The sequence below is a fragment of the Moschus berezovskii genome, chromosome 16, assembly GCF_049115385.1.
Source record: "Moschus berezovskii isolate FMDL1 chromosome 16, NW_MosBer_1.0, whole genome shotgun sequence".
Lineage (NCBI taxonomy): Eukaryota > Metazoa > Chordata > Mammalia > Artiodactyla > Moschidae > Moschus > Moschus berezovskii.
Genome location: NC_142475.1, coordinates 36356771 through 36379632, shown reverse-complemented (window position 1 = coordinate 36379632; position 22862 = coordinate 36356771). Strand labels below are relative to the sequence as shown.

General features: G+C 39.0%; 1 protein-coding gene and 1 long non-coding RNA gene across 9 annotated transcripts in view; one reads left to right on the top strand and one right to left on the bottom strand.

Moving 5' to 3' along the window:
* The window catches only part of COLEC10 (collectin subfamily member 10), a 529589-nt gene that overhangs the window by 122829 nt on the left and 383898 nt on the right, over positions 1-22862 (bottom strand). Inside the window, exons 1-2 of one of the 8 annotated variants that reach the window (XM_088844774.1) lie at positions 6199-6416; positions 4826-4880 (exon numbers count right to left, since the gene is read on the bottom strand). The exons of 5 other annotated variants lie outside the window; for them this stretch is intronic. The gene's annotated coding sequence lies outside the window, so the exon portion shown is untranslated. Of the gene's footprint in view, positions 1-4825; positions 4881-6198; positions 6417-14491; positions 15107-22862 lie in introns of those variants that run through there. 2 more of the 8 variants (XM_088844775.1, XR_008686681.2) reach the window with 2 other exon arrangements.
* On the top strand, positions 4321-7860 carry LOC129559917 (uncharacterized). The gene is made up of 4 exons (XR_008686682.2): positions 4321-4524; positions 5075-5143; positions 6680-6934; positions 7653-7860. It is a non-coding gene; the product is annotated as an uncharacterized LOC129559917 (long non-coding RNA).

Here is a 22862-nt window from a genome sequence, read left to right as displayed (position 1 = left end):
CTTTATACCCCTGTGCTTCACTCACACGGAAGCTTTTTATTCTCCCATATTCACTCAGGCTCAGGGTTGACAGGAAGAGCGGGGCTCTCCCCATCATCACAATGATCTGTAGGCCACGACTCTTGCACTCTTTTGTTAACATCTCGTATCCGGTGTGAATTCACACACGTGAATTTCGTGTGAACTTGTCATGGTCTCCATCACTCCCTCTGCACTCATGAAAGGTTTTGCATTCATGATTGGCTTCCCCACCAAGCGCACTATCTTCCTCTCCATCACATTTCCTGCAATCATTCTTAACAGCCTCAACATTTCTCTCTATGCATCACAGAGGTCTATACCCCGTCTCAACTACATTCATACGAACATCTTTTCTGCCAAATAACTGGGCCATTTTGGAAACGTCCTATGATTCCAATCCACTTACTCTTAATATACACAATGAACCAGATCTCCATTACTACTTCTCTTTTTAAAGTTTTTTCAGCTGCACCCTTGGGCATGTGGGACCTTAGTTCCCCAATCAGAGATTGAACCTGTGCCCCGCACGCCTGCCCAACCACATTTGAAGGCAGAGTCTTAACCCCTAGGCTGCTGGGGAAGTCCCTCCCCTATCACTTTTAAAAACATCCATCAGCCTCTTCTGTATTGTCCTCCTTTCCCTGCTTAGATCTCATCTTCAGAAGTGCTTTCACTTCCTTGCAATCACTTTTAAATCACTTTTCCCTCCTCTTTATCTTACTCTGCCATTTTTTGCAGAGTGAAACTCAAGCTTGATTAAACTCAGCTATCCTAGTGCTCTGTGCTTGCACCTAAGAGGCTATATGTTGCTGGAAGAAAGGACACAGGTATGTTGATAGACCTCATTTTAATTTATGAACTCTGCAATGCTTGATAATCCTACCACACTTCTCCAGAAAAATTACTTCCCCATTCTTCACTCTACCACCCTTTTCTGATAGCCACCCTTTCCTCCTATCTCATTCTCAGCTGAAAACATTGCAGGAAAATTTCCCCCAAAACAATCAGGAAAGAAACAACTTCATCTTCTTTTCTCTGATGCTAGCACTTCCTTCCGTTTGCCTCTTCTTGCCACTGTCTTCTTCCTGTTTCAATGGATTAGGTATCCTGCTCCCGTAGAAGACCTTCCCCTCCACAGGTGCTCTGGAAGCCACAATATTCCCTTTCTTTACTGCACATCGTTTTCTTCCTCACCACAGGGTCATTCACATTTGCCCACAAACTTCCTGGTAGCTCATGGGCTTTCCCGGTGGCTCAGATGGTAAAGAATCTGCCTATAATGTAGGAGACCTGAGTTCGATCCCTGGATTGGGAAGTTCCTCTGGAGAATGAAATGGCAATCCACTCCAATATTCTGGCCTGGAGAATTCCATGGACAGGCAGAGGAGCCTAGTGGGTTACAGTCCATGGGGTCACAAAGAGTTGGACACAACTGAGCAACTAACTCACTTTCACGCCTTAATACTCTCATCTTTTACAAAAACCCCATAATTCTTTTCAGTTTTCATTTTGGTATCTGCTCCATTTTAAAGAACCCTCTGTACTCATTGCTTCCCCCTCCTCACATTCTATTTGTTCTTAGTCTGACTGTAACTGAACAGCCATTAACTGAAATAATTTTTTTCAGGGTCACCAACATCTTACATCTTCCCAAAGTCAATGGCAAATTTCCTGTTCCCCCTTTTTCAACATCTCTGTAGGAGTCAACAAATCTGGCTAATCTTATCTCTTAACTTCATTTTCAAGGTTTTTGAGACCATATTTATACAGTGTTTTATCTCCCTTCTTGGGACATTCTTTCTCAATTTCCTTTACTGGCTCCTTCTCTTTTTTCAGATCTATAAGTATAGGAAACCCCTAGGGCTCTGCCCTCAGCCTTTGTCTGTTGTCTAGAACACACGTCCTGAGGTGATTTTAACTATTCCCATGGCTTCAAATGTCATCTAAATCCCGATTTTCCTCATACAAAGTACTGCAACTAATCTCGATGAATAAACAAATGAACGGCAAAAGGCAATCATTTTTATAATCTTGTATGTATCTTGTGTATGTCTTACTGTGTAACCTTGGGAAAATTACTTAATGCATTTATGCCTCAATTGGTAACATTACTTAATGTCTGGAGTTCTTATGAAAATTAAATGATAATGTACTCAAAGCACTTAACCTAGTGCCTGACAAACAGGAAGCACTCAATAAATTCGAACACAACAATACATATTAGTTATATCAGGGATGGGCTATTATTTAGAAAACACAATTAAGCCAAACAAAACCAAGTTCTTAAATTTTCATCTCAAGATCATATTTACAAGAATATCACAATCACTTGGCATTTCATGAACTTCTATTCATGAGCTTTCATATTTAATTAATCTTTTTTTTTCAGCCAAGGTGATGGTTTCATGGCTCCTCCACACAGGACCAAAAGCAATCTGTCCCCTCTATCTTATATAAGAATGGAGTCAACTGAACAGACACTTAGGGTAGGTGTTAGTTATTAAATACATACATGGGGTTTAAGTCTATCCACAATGGGAATAATAGGAATATTTACTCCTTTTGGGGAATATAAGCAAAAGGAATACATAACTGATTCCTTTTAAATTCTCACAGTTTTATAGGGATGCAAACAATTTTTACCTACAATGTCTCATTTTATCTTTAAATCAATCTTGTGAGGTGGCAAGAAGACTATAATTTTTATCTTATCGTTGAAAATAGTGAGGTTAGAGGTTAATTGACTCCCACGGTTTATAACTGGTAAATTCATACCTGGAAAAACACAGTTCTTGATGGCTAGTCTGCTGAACACTCCAGTACTAGTCCTCAGTGCTTTGCCTTGGTAGATATTGTGGTAAACTGATTTTATTATATGAAATAGAACAGGTTGTTTTTCACTTGTTAACACCAACACCTCTATTTTATTGCCATCTAAAAGATTTCCTTAATACCCCTTGACTGAGAAGCTGCACTTATCTGTACTTTAGTCTACTGTATATAACTTTACAAACCATGAAACCTGGTACATTAACACTTGAGAGTTTTCATAAGGCAGAAGACACCCAGACACTCACCAGTTATAAAGCATGACCAGTGAAGGAGCAAGGGGTATGACAAAAGCAGAGCCTATAGAGAGATTTCCTTACAAAGCCTAGAGTAGACAGCAGGTTCAGAATCACTCAGACGTGGGTCTTAATCACCTTGCCCTGGCATTTGAAGAAAAAAAAAAAAAACTTTTGAGTGTATTTTCTCAACTAAAACCGAGGACCCTAATACTCACAGCATCATCATGAGGATTAGTGCCTAACACATTATGGGTGCTTAATAAGCATTTGTTTCCCACAAAAACCACTGGTTCATTTGGGTTAAAGATGTAGCCCAACAGGAAGAGGGAAGACCAGTTCCAACGGGGCATTTTATTACCAAGTGCTGCAGAGAGTAATTAAAATCAAATGTGTACCCTTGTTTTGTTCTTTGTTTTGAATGCATTCACCTTGTTTTCAAAAATTGTCAATTACAATGCAGGAAAAAAGCTGTGTGAAAGGTATTAGAATGTTTATATTCCTCAGCCTACTGAAAATGTCATTTTAAAAGTAAAAGCTTAAGAAAATTTTGATAGTGTTTAATTTGAAGAAGAAATGAACTCTTAGACAAGTATTGCTTTGATTCCCTCAATGAGATTTTTGCTGATAAATGAACATAATCTCATGTATTATATACAGAGACTCCTTTGAAAATCTGCCTCCATTAGCCTTTCAAAAATGTCATCTTTTACTCATCCACATCACGGTTTTTCTCCCTCAAATAGCCCCTAATTACTAGAAAGCAAAGAAGAAAAAGGACTAGGATATGAACTGTATTACTTTTCAGAATCTAGAAATCTGCTTAAGATGTATTTTCGTAATTATAGCTTACACAGATATCCTGGAAGTAAAAGACGCTGAGTATTTCTAATTATCTTATAGATTATCAAGTTAGAAGAGAAAATGGCCAAAATACTTAAATGAACATCTTCTTGTGAGGACCAAACTGATTAAATAACCTTTATGAGCAAAAGAGAATTTCCACATTCACATCATAAATGGATCTATTAACTTTTAAAATATCTTTTTATTTTGTATTAGGGTATAGTCTCTTAACTTTTAATATTGTTTTAAAGTTTGAACTCTTAAGTTGTAAAAGTTATAACTTTTAAAATGGTTTTACTCATAGCACATATAAATTACTTTTTAGTCAGAAAAGACATTTCAGATTTATTTCATAACAATCCAGCCACAGGGTGTTATTTTAGTCCCACTTAGCGGACAGCTAGAAACTGAATATCACAGATATAAGTAATCTGTCCAGGATATACTTCAAATAAGTGGAATGAATAGTTTGAACTTGAGCCTGGGTCTCTTGAGCCCACTTTGCCAATGCTTTTCACTGTTCACTTTGCTTTAGACTTACAAGACTTTGATTTGAGTCCCATATTAGTTGCTTCTGGGCAGTCAACTTTGGGTAAGTCAACTAACTTCTCTGAAGCTCAGGTATCTTTTTTTAATTTAATTTAATTTTTCAATATTGTACAATTTTATTTGTCAATTGCATCTCAGTACAGGGATGGTGGGAAACCTCATCTCATTCGGGTTCTTTCTGTATGTCTTCAGTTGTAGATCTTTTCTAGTAGGTTTTGCTTTTTTTCTGAGATGGTTATTCTGCAGATAGTTGTGATCTGGGTGCGCTCCTGAGAGAAGATGAATTCAGGGTCTTTCTATTTTGCTAGTGCCAATAAAAAAAAAAAAAAGAAACAGCAACATACCTTCAGGTATCTTTCTTTTCAAATGGGTAAAGTAACATCTAGTTTCCTTTCAAGGCTTTAGAAAAAGCAAAGGACATAATGAATATTAAAACACTTTACAACAGATTTTAATATTCCCATCAAAAAGTCAAACAGTTTGACAGTCAAATGGTTATAGAGACTGACTGCCTGGCAAAATGGAAAGAACAAGACCCCTACTGAGGCTCAGATATAAATATAGGTCTAAATTCTTATTTTTTCACTTCCTAGCTTTGTACCTGACCCACGTTCCTTATTTTCTGAGGATCGCTTTCCTTACTTGCAAAACTGGCATACACAGTAAGTGCTGCTCCATGATCTGTGCCCTATTTACTTCCTTTTAAACTGAAATAGTTATTATTCAGGTTTTATTATATTCTGGATATTTGTTGAAAGAGAAATTTAATAGCTACTCAGCAAAGGCATACTTGCCTTCTTCGCTAGTGGTGGTGGTTTCGTCACTAATTTGAGTCCGACTTTTGTGACCCCATGGACTAGAGCCCTCCAGGCTCCTCCGTCCATGGGATTTTCCAGGCAAGAATCCTGGAGTGGGTTGCCATTTCCTTCTCTAAGGGATCTTCCTGATCTAGAGATTGAACCTGGGTCTCCTGCACTGCATGCAGAATCTTTGCTGAGCCACCAGGGAAGCCCTTCTTTAGTGTGATCAGATTTCATCTTGTAACTGCAAATTTCAACTTCACGTTACAGACAGGTCTATCAGATTGAATTAAAATAAAAGTAATGTATATCCTTTTCAGTGGAAAACAAAACACAACAAAAACCTATCCTGAAATTCAAGCAGATGAGAGGAAGATCCGAGAGAGAAAGGAAAAAATCTATATGAAAATGAAACTTTGGCCCAGCTGTCAAAGCATACAGAGAAACACAGAGGTTTTGATCGTTGGGTGAAGAGCAGACTGTTGGGATCCTTTCTGTGTGCAAAACAGTGCACTTGGACCATCTGGGAAGGTGTGAGGCTTAAACACCTGAGCCACAGGAATGACTGAGTGGCACTGAAAGATCTCAGAGAAGCTTGCTAATGCAAACTAGCTTTCCCTAAAGGCCCTGTTAAAAAGCCACCCATGGTCAAGTTTGAGCATCAAAATATCTATTTGCTGTCCTGGTTTTTGTATTATTTGATTCTCAAAATCCTTCTTGCTAAAGCAGCACATGTCCAAATGAAAATTCTGTAAATACAAGGGCAGCCAAGACTCACATCTTGCCATCACTCCCCCAAACTGCTCTTGAGGGGGACCTGGCACAACCCACCCATGAAATCTTCGGCTGAGACCCTGGCAGAAAACAGACTGCTTCATGCATTAGCAGCCCAGAGTTATTTTGGGTCTCCCACTTACCAGCAATGTGTGCTTGTGTGGGTCACTTAACCTTTCTGGACTTCTGCTTCTTATCTATAAATCTACGAGACTGGGCTGAAGACTGAATATCTGCCAGATCCTTCTTGTCCCAGTGTTCTCTGATCCAACTTATGAACCAATAATAAGGATTCCCAAACTAAAACAAAGTCAAAGTTGCCTCCAATTTGGAATGCACTGACGTGATGTTACTAGATTTAGTGTATCTGTGGAGAGGGGAAAAAAAAAACAGTTTACCGGCAGCCTGGGTGAGTCAAAAGGCCAAGCTATTTTTGGTAAAGACCACTAAACAGGCTTGGGCATTTATATGCATTTTCTCAGCAACAGGACACAGGCATCTTGCCCACATTCCAGGGAAAGACCTACCAACACCTTTGCTACAGTCCAATAGTGAAATAAACGTACTTAGCTGAATAAGGATAACTCACAGTGAATGCTGTTTGTTTTATTTTTTTCTTTGCAGTCTGCAAGTTGGTTATTTTCTCAAGCTGGTAGTCATCAGGTGGGACTCACAGCTTCAGTAGGGAAGTTAAGAAGCATTTCTGGACTACTTTTTTTCCACTTGCCTATATTAAATTGAATTAAGAAGTCATCACCTTATAAAGATTCCCGTGGCCAGGGCTAAGAGATACAGTGACCGTCGTATACTGAGTTTGGATGACAACTTTGTAAATGACAGGCCGACAAATGGTCTTTCTAGTACATCAGAATGATTAAGGTAAAGAATATGTTTTTCTTTTATCATCAAAACTTTTGACATTTTAGGTAGTACAGCTCTGATGGAGAGAGCTAACTCCAGGATCTAAAGTAACACTTACTGATGCTAAGTCACCCTACTGGGTGGTAAGTTTGGAAACCGCCAAGAGAATCAATTCCAAAAGTTCTCTTCACCAATAAAACACTTTCCTTGTATCTATGTGAGCTGATGGATGGTAAAACTTATGGTGATTAATTTTTCACAATAAAAGTCAGTCAAGTCACAATGCTAGAGACATTAAACTTACACAGAGCTGTTTGTCAGTGATGACTCAGTAAAATTAAAAGGAAAAAGTATAAGGAAAACGTTTAATGAAAATTAATCAATTTTAGAAAAAAAAGTGCTAACACCCATAGTTAGCACGTTAATGAGGCAGCAAAATATGACATTTAGAAGTGAGAATTTGAAAACCACAGTGTTAAAATGTGAATTCCAGCTCTGTCCCTTTTATTCACTCCGACACCTTGGGCAAGAGATAGCCTCTGGGAGATTCTGTTTTCCTATCTGTATAATGGTGAGAATCACTGTGCCTAATGTGAATATAAATACACATATGATGCAGTCAGCATACAGGCTAATGCATAAGCACTAAGTCAACACTATCAGCATTAAGAATCTATTACAAATTAAACTTTGAATTATGCTTGTATAATTATATACTTTGTATCTTTTGTATTAGGTATTGTATTGTAAAAAGTTAACCAGATCAACCTTCAACTCTGCTAAACATGAACCTCTGAAGACACAGGGGCTTGGTCAAGCCATCTTCCAACCACCGGGGAACTGAGAAACAGAGGTGACGCTGAGAAAACAGATGGCAGAAATGTAGAAAAAAAAGTCAGGCTGCTAAAGCATTATTCATACTATAGTGTCATTTAGATTCTTGATCTAGGGAAAGAAACTTTAGTCTTGAAATGTTCAGTTGTGTAAGCTAAGGAGTTCTCTATTTCAGTTGAGCAAGCTTGAGATATGTCTGATGCTACTTACAAAACTCAAAAAAACACCAAACCAATGCCTATTGGATCCTTGCTAAAAATGCAGTTTCCTTGACCTTCCAGTCTTCAAGAGTGGTTCTAAGAAATTCAGAATCCTTAACGAGGTCCCCAAGTGATTTTCCTACAAAATCACTGTTAGGGACTGAATTGTGTATCCCGCAAATTCAGTTATTGAAATCATCACTACAAATGGCAACCCACTCCAGTATTCTTGCCTGGAGAATCCCATGGGCAGAGAAGCCTGGCAGGCTATAGTCCTTGGGGTAGCGAGAGTCAGACATGACTTAGCAACTAAACCAACCAACCAAACAGTACCTCAGAAGATGACTGTATGTGGAGACAGGGTTTTTAAAGGGGTTTTGAAGTGAAATGAGGCCATTAGGGTGACCTCTTATTCAATACGACTGATGTTCTTATGAAAAGAGATCAGGACAATCAGGACACAAACATACAGTGGGGAGACCATGTGAAGACACAGGAGAAGACAGCCACCTACAAGCAAAAGAGACCTCAGGAGAAATCAACTCTGATGATACCTCCATCTGGAATTGGACAAAATAAACTGTTGTTGTTTAAGCCGCCCAATTGGCAGTACTTTGTTATCACAGTCCTAGAAAATGAAGATAATCAGCTGTGGGAAACATCAATTCGGGAACTCCTTGCTCCATATCAACATCTGGTTTGCAACCTTCCAGGCAAGCAGTCCTGCAGCCTTTGTTTAAATCTCCCTGCAAAGGGAATCCTCAAAATTCTAGTGCTACCCATCTCATCTTGGAACTGCTCAGTGTAAGAAAATCTTCCTTATTTTACACTGAAATTTATGTTATCATAACAGTTAAGCTTTCTAATGATAACACTGGGACATGCTAAGATTCTAAAGCAGTTTCAGAACAGTCAAAGAAAGCATTTTACTTGCTGAAAGTTGAATGCTATATTTACTACTGACAGTATAATATTTGATTTGACTATTCTAGCTTTTAATTAACAGGATATTTGACAAATATTATGTGATTATAACTAGCACTCTCAATTTACTGATCATTCTGGATAAAACAGAGTTTATCATAGTTTCTAAAATAAAAATATTATGTGTGAAGATTTCTTCCCCAAGGGATTTTGGACATCTGAAGTGCAATCAGCAAATGATGATAAAGTCTCAATAAGTTTGGCTGCATTGTCCTTTCTAAGGTCATATCCTTTAGCTTCAGAGGAAATGCTTGCTGCATACAATTTCTACCTGCAGTTCACAGGCTGCCTATTCCTATAAGCCTATAGGTAATACTCCTGTCAGGAAGTAATATTTTTTACTGTTTTATTTAAAATAGTCCTATCAACTGTTTTATTGAAACAATGATTATTTTGGACAGGTTCTGCCCAGTGGAGTTGTTTAAAATGATTCAATTACCTGTGTAATTGACCTCCAAAGCTTTCCCATTTTAAAGAGGATATTTCTCATTTTAAAGCAGACACTGACGGTCAGGCTAAAGTTGAATAAAGGTTCTTTCACTTCAGTTGACTCTACTGAAACTCATATTAATAGTGCAACAACAGTAATAGTAATAACTAACATTTATTAACTGCTTACAGTGATTCTATAGTGGGCTTTATACATATTGCCTTATTTAATACAATTACCCCTTGATAGAGGTTGTATGTACTATCTGCATTTTACAGATGAATCTCAGAGAAGTTTCATAACCCCAAATCACACACGTCAGTGAGTAGCTGAGCTAAGCTTCTTACCAAGCTTGATTTGGCTTTAAGGTCTTGCTCTCATTTACTGTGTGCATTCCACAAAGAAAATACACAGTCTGGGGAAAGAAAAATATATCCTCTCTACAACATCTGTATAACATCTGTAAAACAGGGATATTAACACTTGCCCCTTGAGATTGTTGTAAAGATTAAATATGGATGCAATTTATTTCAGTATCTAGCCCTGGTTCTTGGCAGACATTTCTTCAGTGCTCTATAAAAGTCAATTTTCTCTTTTTCAGCAACTTTTGCCCATGTATTTCAAGGGTACTGATCTGGGCCACACAGGAAAATCTACAACTAGAAGGTACAGCTAATTCTGACTTTCTTGAGTTTATATACAAGTGTAAAGGCAAAAGACTGTGATATGAAAAAGTTACAAAACAATCTATTTTAATGTGCACTGAGAGCAGGGGTTTTGTAGTCAGAATGCACTGGATTTGCACTCTGTCTCCACCATTTCCACCCACCATTTGTAAAATCTTGGACCAATTACTTTCCCTCTCAAGGTCTGAGCATTCTTGTCTGTAGAACGATGATCTAGCTCATGAGGTTGATATGAGGATTTTGACAACTATTCTTCATTGGTGTTAATTTGTTCCAAGGAGGGCTGTGAGAAATGTGCTTATTGTATCTCACTCAATCCTTACAACAAGGATGAAATGCGCTTTAGTTCACGATTCTCATGTTGAGATAATCAAGACATAGGGAGGTATATATTTGATGAATGTCACTTGAACAGTAAGTGTCATAGCTGGGGTGCTTTTTCAGGCAGTGTGACTTTATAGCCCATTTTCCTAACATACTATACAACACTGACTTCTAGGTTAGAAATGATATATGAGGTGTTTCAGATATATTTTAAATGCTAAAAAACAGTTTATTATAATTTGTTGTTTACTCGCCAAGTTATGTCCAACTCTTTCACAACCCCATGGAGTGTAACCTGCCAGGCTCCTCTGTCGATGGGATTTCTCAGGCAAGAATACTGGAGTGGGTTGCCACTTCCTTCTCAAGGGGATCTTCCTGACCCAGGGATCAAACCCATGTCTCCTGCATTGTCAGGCAAATTCTTTACCACTGAACCACCAGGTAAGCCCATTAATTTGAAAAAATAAATACAAACTAATTAAGCAGCTCTTCCTTGGGCTGAAAAAAAAGAATAAAAGGTTGTCCAATTTGTGAGGATAATAATGCCTTTAAGCACAATGAATAGCATTATGCTTTTTTTTTTTATTTTTTATTCCCTAAAAGAAAGAAAGCCCCATGTCTATGAAGTTGATGACCTTTCCAGATTTTTTCAAGATTCTTGCTTCTTCATGTCATTTCAAAAGATAACTTAAAATTTGATGACTGTTCCCATTAGCTCTGGGCCACTTGGCTTGCTTTTTCTAACAAAGGTCCACAGATAAATCATGCGTGGCGGATGTGATTTCCTTGAAGTTCTCAGTGGTCTAATCTGCCTTGATGTGGTTCCTTTCATGGTTTGACATGGCACTTGTGGGACATAAGTGGGCCTAAGGCCAGCTGGGTTATATTGTGTCTATTTGTTTTCTCTTCAGAATGAAGATTGTGTTTAAATGAAAAATTGTGTTCCAGGAACAAATTATTTCCCTTTGAAGCACTATCTCCTAACATGACATTTGAAGGTTTTGTGGAGAGAAATAATTTGTATTCTTATACAGGTCTCCATGTTAATTGTGCCCTTCCATTTACAGGGCAGAAGGAGAAATTCAGACCCATCCTCCTTTCTTCAATATTAAGACAGGATCTACACAGAAAGGCTGGTAGTTTTAAAAAATCATTTTCCAGATTATATACACTCTACACAAGTGTATATATATATACATATATATGTATGTGTGTGTGTGTGTGTACAACATAAGTAAGAAAAAACACTTTTTCTCTCTTTCCCATTTCAGTTCTCTGCCTCCTCGTAGGAGTATATTCTTCTCAGGTTTTTTGGTATATTTGCCTGCAATGCAGGAGACCTGGGTTGCAAAGATCCCCTGGAGAAAGGATATGCTACCCACTCCAGACCTGGAGAATTCCATGGACTATATAGTCCATGGTGTCCCAAAGAGTCGGACATCATGTTCTTTCTAATGATCTCAAGTTCTTCAGTGTAGGTATACGTTTGCTGACACGTTCCTTTTTAATCGATCATTTTCCCTCTGGTGTTAAGTTACACGTCCTCTTTCTAACTCCCATACTGTTGCTGTCCTTACAGTTTTATAGTATGTACGGACATATCTCCTTTTATTGTACTTTGCTTCATTGTGCTTCAGAGACATTGCATTTTTTTTAGTAGATTGAAGGTTTGTGGCAACCATGCATTGAGCAAGTGTGTCAGCAACATTTTGCCAACAGCATTATTTCATTATTGTAGCTATGTTTAGTGTTTTTTTTTAGACATAATGCTATTCCATAATTAATGAATTACAGTATATCTGTATAATATAAAGGTAACTTACACACACACTGAGAAACCAAAAAATTCATGTGATTTATTTTATTGTCATATTCACTTTATTGTGGCAGCCTGGAACTGAATCTCGAGGCAGTATCTCTGAAGTACATAGAGAGTATGTGAAATCTATTACTACCTAGTCTGTGTACATACCTTACACATCAGAAAAGAAAACTTTTGCTTACATTTTATCCTTCGTCACAGGCTACTAGCACACTGATACAATCTGAGAATTCTCAAGATTGTGACTTTACTCGTTGTTCCAAGATTTCCTTTGCCTTTAGTGTTCTGCAGCTTGAATAGACTATGCCCATGTATGAAGGTGTTTTTGATGTTTATCCTGCTTGGTATTCTAAGATTCCTGGATCTGTGGTTTGATGTATGTCAATAATTTTAAAATTGTTACTGTAGCCATGAAAATTGAAAATGGTGACTGTAGACATAAAATTGGATGTGAGAGTTGGACTGAGAAGAAAGCTGATCGCCGAAGAATAGATGCTTTTGAACTGTGGTGTTGGAGAAGACTCTTGAGAGTCCCTTATACTGCAAGGAGATCCAACCAGTCCATTCTAGAGGAGATCAATCCTGGATGTTCATTGGAGGGACTGATGCTAAAGCTGAAACTGCAATACTTTGGCCACCTCATGCGACAAGTTGACTCACTGGAAAAGACTCTGATGCTGGGAAAAGTTGGGGGCGGGAGGAGAAGGGGACGACCGAGAATGAGATGGCTGGATGGCATCACCGACTCTGTGGACATGAGTTTGAGTGTACTCCGGGAGTTGGTGATGGACAGGGAGGCCTGGCGTGCTGTGATTCATGGGGTCGCGGAGAGTCGGACACGACTGAGCAACTGGACTGAACTGAGACATAAAATTAAAAGACACTTGTTCCTTGGAAGAAAAGTTATGACCAACCTAGACAGCATATTAAAAAGGCAGAGACATTGCTTTGCTGACAAAGGTCCATCTAGTCAAAGCTGTGGTTTTTCCAGTAGTTATGTATGGATGTGAGAGCTGGAACATAAAAAAGGCTGAGCACTGAAGAATTGATGCTTTTGAGCTGTGGAGTTGGAAAAGACTCTTGAGGGTCTCTTGGACTGCAAGGATATCCAACAAGTCAATCCTAAAGGAAATCTGTCCTGAATATTCATTGGAAGGACTGATGCTGAAGCTTAAACTCCAATACTTCAGCCACCTGATGCGAAGAACCAACTCATTGGAAAAGACCCTGATGCTGGGAAAGATCGAAGGCAGAAGAAGGGGATGACAGAAGATGAGATGGTTGGATGGCATCACCAACTCACTGGACATGAGTTTGAGCAAGTTTCAGGAGCTGGTGATGGACAGGGAAGCCAAGTGTGCCACAGTCCATGGGGTCGCAAAGAGTCGGACATGACTGAGTGACTGAACAGCAACTACTTTTAAAACTCTGCTGAGCATCATTACTTCAAGCATCTCTTCTTCGCCATTCTCTTTTTCTTCTGCTCTGATATTCCAGTAATGGGTATGGTTCATCTTTTGATACTGTTTGATGTGTTCTGTTTTATGTATACTGCTCTGTTTTATTATTTTTTTCTCTTTGTATTTCAGTTTGGGAAATGTGAACTATTTTCAGTTTCACTGATCCTTTCCTCAGCCATGTCCAGTTTACTAATCAACTCATCAAACACATTCTTCACTTCTGTTACTTGTTTTTTATTTTTAGCATTTTCATTTGATTCTTTCTTAGGCAAGTCATCTCTGTGCTTACATTATCCACCTGTTCCTTCATGCTGTCTACTTTTTTCCATTAGAACCTTTAATATAGTTATTTAAAATTCTCTAATAATCTGTCATATCTGACTCTGGAGTTTGCCATGTGACCCTAGTTCTTTAATGGGTCCAAGAAAACTGGCTGATTTTTAGTTTGTTCAGCTTTTTCTTGTTATAAGGGCAGAAATGTTGACTTCTGAGCTCTGCCTCTTACAGCTGAAATCAGAGCACTATTATTCTGAAGAAAATGTTTTACTGGGTTTGTTGCTTATAAATGTTTCTGATGAAATGCAGCTTGAAGTTTTTTTTTAAAGTTTGTTGAAATATAACTTTAATAAACATTTCAGATAGAGTTTGCAGTGATAAATATTCCAAGTCTAAGCATGTCTTCCTCTGTCATTATTTTGCCATTTATGTGAATGATAATTGGTCTGGGCATTAAATTCAAGGCTCGTAATCTTTTTTCTCAACATACTGAAGATACTGCTTAAACATTTTCTTGAGCCAGTTTTTAAAATGAGGATTCTGTATCAATCTTCCTTGTTCTTTTATCAGTCCCCTATTTTTCTCTCTGGAAGCTTTTGGAATTTTCTCTTTATACATATATGGAGTTCTAAAGTTCCACTTAGCATATACATGTGTGGGTTTTCTTTTTCTCCAGAAGCAGTTCCACAAGCAGTCCCATTGTTATCTAATGTAAGTCCACGTGCCTGACATACAGTGAGGCCAAAAACAATATCAAAACATCAGAGTTTAGAGCAGAGAAAGGTTTATTGCAGGGCCATGCAAGGAGACTGGTGGCTCAAGCCTTAAAAACCCCAAACTCCTCCCGAAAACTTTCAGGAAAGCACTTTTATAGGGAAGATGGCGGTGCAGGGGGTGGGGATAAGGGGTTGGTTGTTACAAACATCTTGGTGTCAGATCCTTTGTTCTTGCACTCAGGTCACAAGGTTTGGGAAACCTCACCAAAACAAATGTTATTATCTGTTCTGACAAGAAAGGACAAAGGTCCCAAGGCTGAATTTTGTCCTCCAAGGTTCAAGCCTACGGCACATGGGACTTCTTAACCATTGTTTGGTAGTCCAGATGTTAAGATGCGGCTCTTCAACTGCAGGGGGCGCAGGTGTGATCCCTGGTTGGGTAACTAAGATCCCACATGCTGCATGGCAGAAAGAAAAAGAAAAGGCAAGCCAGGCTGAGAGAAAAAATATTGACAATACATATAGCTGAAAAAAGACTGGCATCTAGAATATATAAAGCATACTTACAACTCAAATACAAGCTGCAAATTAATTTTTTTAAGTGGCCAAAAGATTAGGCCAGACATATCATTAAAATATATATATTTGAACGGTTAATAGGCACATGAAAAAATGTTTAAAATGATTCATCAGATTCCGATTATGCAAATCAAAACTCCTACTGAAATGAGATGCCTAGCAACCACGGGAATAGCTCAAATTAAAAATACTGATGCCACCAAGTGGTGGCAAGAATTTGAAGCAACTAGAACTCTCATGCGGAGAAGGCAATGGCAAGCCACTCCAGTACTCTTGCCTAGAAAATCCCATGGATGGAGCAGCCTGGTAGGCTGCAGTCCGTGGGGTCGCTATGGGTCGGACAGGACTGAGCGACTTCACTTTCACTTTTCACTTTCACACATTGGAGAAGGAAATGGCAACCCACTCCAGTGTTCTTGCCTGGAGAATCCCAGGGACAGGGGAGCCTGTTGGGCTTCCGTCTGTGGGGTCACGCAGAGTCGGACACGACTGAAGTGACTTAGCAGCAGCAGCAGCAGCAGAACTCTCATATAGTTCTGGTGGAAATGTAAAATCATATGGTCACTTTGAATGACAATGTAGCGGTGTCCTACAAAGTTAGACATACACATTATATGAGCCAACAATTGTACTTCTAAGTATTTACCTAAGAGAAATGAAAACATCTGACCACACTATGACTTCTACATGAATTTTCACAGCAGTATTTTTTTAGTAAAAATAAAAAAAAACTAAAAACAACCCAAATATCCAGTAAATAGTGAGAAGATGAATATTGTGCTACTCCATACTATGAAATACAACTCAACCATAAACAAGAAGAAAATACTGATAAACAAAACAACAATGATGAAAATTAAACCATTATGCTGAAAGAGAGAAGCCAGACATGAAAGTGTATCTACTTTATAAGTTCTTCCATATGAAGGGCTGTGTAAATCACATCTAATCTTTACAGATAAGACAGAAAACAGATAAATGGTTGCCTGGGACCAGAACGGGGAGAATGACTGAAATGAAGCACAAGGAAACTTTCTTGGATGATACATTATGTTCTGTATCTCTATGTGTATGCTCTGTATCTCGATGCTTACATTATTATAGGTATTATCAAGACTCATTCAACTATACATTAAAGTATATATAATTTGGTAGGTAGATTATACCTTATTAAAGCTGATTCAAATAAAAACAATCCTTGAGAACAAAAATTAAAATGCAAATAGTTATCCTGTGAAAGATGGAAATTTTTTGGAAAAATAAAATGCTTTTATCCAGTATTTGACAGACATCCACATTTTAGATATGTATTAAACCAGTTCTGTGGACACCTCAGATGATAAGAATGATCTCGGAAGAATATAAATAAAATGTCCTGAAAACTGGAAGTTTTTAAGTTTGATATTTGAGAACTTTCCAAATTTTCTGAATTGATAAGATGCTGAAGTCCTCTAATGTTTAGAGAGTGCTGACATCATCTTGATTTATTATAATTAATCTTATTATAAATTCCTTTGATAAAATTGATGTTTGTGATCACCACTGAATTATCTGAATTATGAAAGTAGAAATTAAAATTATGTTCAAATATGTATTATTAATATAAGGAGAAAAGCAACAAATTGGGTTCTATCCTTGGCTCTATGTTACCTAGATATAGGAACTTGCAATGAGTCACCTCTATGCCACTCTAATTTGTAGTGTGTAAAATCCAAGTGTGGCTTACATTTTTTGGGTCTTTCCACTAATTAAACCCCTCTATTAACTGCCCTAACTCGAGACTACAATTTTATGTTTGGCTCTAGAAGGATTTGTGTAACCATAAGAGGGCAGCATTCCATTTAAACAAATTCTTACACAATTTCCTGTAAGTGTTCAGTTCAGTTCAGTTCAGTTGCTCAGTCGTGTCCGACTCTTTGCGACCCCATGAATCACAGCACGCCAGGCCTCCCTGTCCATCACCAACTCCCGGAGCTCACTCAAACTCATGTCCATCAAGTCGGTGATGCCATCCAGCCAGTACACTACAATTACAGGCATTGAGATTGGCATAATATTCACTAGTATTAACCCCTTTAGAATTACGTTAAGTAATTTGTCGGTTTTAAGTATGAATACACAAATTTATCACAACTAGAGGCACAAGGGAGTCATTTCTGGCTCTCAGGCTTGCATTTATTTAAATTGAGGAGATCATGTTTCTGTCTCATCAGTACTATAACCTATTATAACACACTTGTCAACCGAATTAAGGGAGGACATTCTAGCGCTAGTAATGTGGATTTAAAAAAAGATATTTTCTATGAATTCTGTGCAAACTGCTATGTTCAGGGTTGCAACTATTTCAAAATCAGCATGGCTGTCCCACATCAAAATCACATTTCAGGAATAAGAGGTAAAGTGAGAAAAGAAAAGAGGATAAGGAATCATTTATGGATGAGAATTTACTTGGATCTTATTTAGTGCTCAACACAATTTTAAAGAAGTGGAAGATTTAGAAACTACTATTAACGCACTTAGACCATTTAAAGAAACCAAATACGTATCCCTTAAACAATAAAAGATAATTGATGAAAAATAGATTCCATCACAGGGAAAGGGATTCTAATTTTCTGTATCAATGTTCCAACTGTTAGCAACTTTATCTACTTTATAAGTCCATCAGTTGATAGGAACAGAAGGCCATGGAGGCTTGCACAGCTCAAGATTACAGTAACAACTTCATGATTTGTGGAACTAAACACCCTATCTCCTGGTCACTCATCTCAACCTGGGAATGTACCTTTTCTCTCTTCTTGGCCTTCAGTTCATCCTTCCTTTGCACAGTGTTGAATGTCTTTTCACTGTCTTAGAAAGCAACCATCATCTTTCATAGTTAGAGGAAAGGAATGTTCAATAGTTTGGAAAGGAAAGGTCCAAGTACAGGAAACTCAAGGAATATTTATCATTTCTAGGCTATGTCTATGCCTAAAAAACAAACTGTCACCCTCTTGGCTTACTAGGGATGTCTGAAGAATCAAATCAAGAAGATTTGATTTGCTTAAAATCACTCTTTTAATTACACTTATTAGTGTATACAGAGACGGAAATGGCAACCCATTCCAGTATTCTTGCCTGGAGTATTCCATTGACAGAAGAACCTGGTGGGCTACAGTCCATGGGATCACAAACATTGGGACACAATTGAGTGACTCACACATTAGTGTATATGGCTTCTCACAATAATGGAGTGAATATTAGCAAATAACCAGTATGACAAATCATACAAGAATCATCTTTTCTTTGAAAAGAACATTTATGCCTGAAATAGAGCCTTGCTTGGGCAAAATTATTAATAGGATGACACAACAGAACTTACAAGTTGAGAGAATTTAGAAATGCTCTGTAAGTTCACACCTTGCTACAAGACAAGAGGGAAGCCATGCCTAAAAATGATAAAAAAAAAAGTCATTTGATTATAAATGTTACTCTAATTTTACTCTTTCATTTTAATATTTAAAATTTATTCCAATATAATGTTAGCATGTTAATAAAAGGTAAATTGCTTTTATCCTGACCTACTGCTTTATTGTTTTGCCTCAGCTTTTATTATAGAATTGTTATTGCTATGGAAATGTTAACTTCCTGTTTATAATTCTGGAGTCCTGAAGGGCATGGAAGTTGGTCAATTTAAGCTTTATTAGGGAGTTACTGAGAGAAAAATGTCTGCAGCATTTTTGCTTTGTTCTGCTGCATTTCACGAAATGAAAATCTGTCCATTAAATGTAAATTGTGTGGTCAATGCTATAGCAATGTCTCCCTTTTCTCCCAGTAAAACTCTATAAACCTTAAGCTCATTTAGGTTAATTATGAAGATCCACAATTGCTACATCTAAACCAATATGAGCTTGAATCTAACCAGTCTCAAAACCTATCTGCCTCTCTGGATTGCAGATGAGAGTCATGGATAAGCTTGGGTAATCTTTCCAGATGGGCTTCATCACAGCTGCCACCTGTTGGAGGAAATCACAGTGGAGAGCTAAGACCTTGGCTTTCCAGGTTCGTAAACCTGCATTTGTGTTTGCCTAAATCTCAGCTTCGCTGTTTCTTTATAAACAAGAATATCACTTTACTGATTACTAAGGGAGATACAAAAACAGTGGGAATGAACAACTCTAGTAATCAGACTGCTTATGCCCAATAGCTCTGCATTCACAGTCCTGCCTAGTGACAGAAAAGTTGCTTAATGAAACAGCAGTAAAGGGAAATGAAAGTCCTTAAAGGAATTCTCGTCGTAATTAAAGGAAGATACACCTCTCTGCGGGCTTCCCTGGAGGCTCAGATGGTAAAGAATCTGCCTGCAATGCAGGAAACCTGGGTTCCATCCCTGGGTCAGGAAGATCCTCTGGGCGTGCTGTGATTCATGGGGTCGCGGAGAGTCGGACACGACTGAGCGATTGAACTGAACTGAACTGAACCCACTCCAGTATTTCTGCCTGGAGAATCCCATGGCTAGAGTAGTCGGACAGGTTACGAGCATGGGGTCACAAAGAGTTGGACACGACTGAGCGACTAACACACATACACACACACCTTTCTGCAGTGATCAGAATATGGTAATACTTTGGTCTACTCTTTTTGATGATTACAGGATAGTTATTAGAAGAAATATGCACTCTCTCTTTTTCTTCTTTCTGTAGAGTTTGATTTGTCCTAACAAAAGTGAAGTCACTCAGTCATGTCCGACTCTTTGAGATCCCATGGACTGTAGTTGGCCAGGTTCCTCCATCCTTGGGATTCTCCAGGCAAGAATACTGGACTGGGATACCATTTCCCTCTCCAGGGGATCTTCCTGACCCAGGGATGAACCTGGGTCTCCCGCATTGCAGGCAGACTCTTTACCATCTGAACTACCATCACCTATTGTCCTAACAAACTTTCCCTTTATTTAACCAATAGGTATTTTACATATACTACATGAACAGAACAGACAGTACTTACTCCACACAGTTTTCATTTCAGTGGTGAAAAACAGACAATTAAATGTGGTATATAATATTTCATATGGTTAAAAAACAGTATTGAAAATAATCAAAAAGAGTAAGGAGGCAGAAAGCAATGAAGGAAGTGCTGTTTTAGATAGTACAATCCAGAAAGGCCTCTCTAGAAACATCAAGAGTGGAGCAAAATGACATTGAATTAAGTGAAAGGCAGGCCATAGTTTTTCACATACCTGGGGAACTTAGCTGACTAGGCAACAACTGAGACCTCACCAAAATTAAAATGTGGTATTCCAGTCCTACAGAAAAAGGGGGCCACACTCAGCCTAACACTTATGCAGCTGCTCCTTCCCAGATGAAGGCTTAACATGGCTGAAGTTGACCTTATATCAAGTTGTTTCTGATAACAATGGAAACAGAAAGAAAAGTAGACAGCATGTGTGCATGCTCAGTTGCTCAATCATGTCCAGCTCTTTGGGACCCCATGAAGTGTAGCCCACTGGATTCCTCTGTCCATGCAATTTTCCAGGCAAAAATACTGGAGTGGGTTGCCATTCCCTTCTCCAGGGGATCTTCTCAACCAAGGGACTGAACCCATGGCTCTTGAGTCTTCTGCATCGGAAGGCAAATTCTCTATCACTGAGCCACCTGGGAAGCCACCCTGTAGACAGAGATAACGCTAAAAATGGCTTAATCTTTGGCCACAACAAAGTCAGACTCCATGCAAATCTCAAAGAAAGATCAAAGATTATAAAGAGAAGGGGCTTTGGGCCCAATACTTGAGCACAAGTCATACCTGTGACAAGTACTATCTTTGTGATCATTAACCAAGATGCTTAATTTTTTTGTGCTTCACTTTCTTTATCTATAAGATGGGCATTATTATAATTCTCACTCATAAAATTATTGGGAGGATAAAGAAAATAAATGATGGATGCAGTATATGATGCATGGAAAGGGCATCGTAACCCTCAAAGACATATAATGCTTTCTCTCAGAGATAAAGGAGCAAAAGGAAGCAGTCAGTCATACTCGCTTTAGAAGGAAAAAGGAGTGAACACATAATGAAAGTCCACTAGGCCCCACACATTGCTTAACATACATAATTATTGACCACCTATAAGACGTCAGTATTTCAATTTTACAGGTAAGAAAACTGGGGCTCAGAGAGACCACACAGTTCACTCAAGATTGGGACTTCCCTGTCAGTCCAGTGGTTAAGACTCTGAGTTTCCATTGCAGGGGGCACAGGTTTGATCCCTGGCTGGAGAACTAAGATCCCACATGTCATAATGAAGCAACATGAATTCCCAGATGATGTTCTTATTCCCCACACCATCAGTCATGCTTAAGCTTCTCCAAGAACACAGAAAAACTATGTGTTTCATTTCAAACCACTCCTGGGCATAAAGAAGAAGCTCATCAATAGCTACTGTAGAGTCCCTCCCACTCCCTCTCTTGGTGAGGACCCAAGAAGTGCACTCTGCTAGGTAGCATCCAGGACTGGGGCACCTCTGCCCAGCCCAAGGTGCTGACCACTGGATTCAATGTGCAGCGGTGTTCCTCCTTGATTTTCAAAGTCCTGAACTGCCAACACTCCTTCTCATGTGGGAGCACACAGAACTGCAACAGGGACCTCTGCCTTCCCACCTTGGTGGAACGAGGCCCCACATCACAGAGCTCAAGCCTGCTGCCAGGAACCCACTGAGAATCATCACCATGCTTCCCAAAACTGTCATTCGTTTCCAGAAAGGGAGTGAAATAAATAGCCTTTTGATTGGTTGCTTCTCAGCTTCTTCAGAAAGTTAACCTAAGGCTGCCTGGTGGGCTGCCGTCTATGGGGTCGCACAGGGTTGGACACGACTGAAGCCACTTAGCAGCAGCAGCATACCCAGGCGGGTCTAACACACCCAGAATGGATGGACGGTAGATCAGGATGGGAAACATTAGGCTTTATTTTGGTCTCAGTGGATGGCGGGGCTAGGCAGAGTGTGAGTTCATGTGATTGAATAAGGCATGTCTTCCATGTATGTGTGTGTGTGCTTAGTCACTTCAGTCATATCCGACCCTTTTTGACTCTATGGACTGAAACCCGCCAGGCTCCTCTGTCTATGGATTTTTCCAGGCAAGAATACTGGAGGGGGTAGCCACGCCCTCCTCCAGGGGATCTTTCTGATGCAGGGATTGAACTCACATCCTGCATCTTCTGTATTGCAGGTAGAGGAAGTCCCATTATTTCCATAAAAGGGTCGTTTTGTTGGGTGCAATTGTAGCATAATGGGTCAGGGAACTCAGAGCAGTAGCACCAACAAAGGTGCCACAGCCCTGTAGGAATCACACCTCCAGGCTGCCCAGAACCAATGTCAACCAGGTTACATCCACTGTACCCATCTGATCTTTGGTTCTTGGGTAGGGATAATGGTTCATTGCCTTTCTGTCCTTGTATGAGTGGTTTTTCTGCATTTTGGAAGGGTAGCAGGTTCAGCATAATTGTGAACTCCATGAAGTCAAGGACTCTGTCTCCCGCTTCACCATGATATTGAGCCTGGGAAGCATCTTGTCACCCCGCTTATTTACCTTCTATGCAGAGTACATCATGCAAAATGCTGGGCTGGACAAAACACAAGCTGGAATCAAGATTGCTGGGAGAAATATC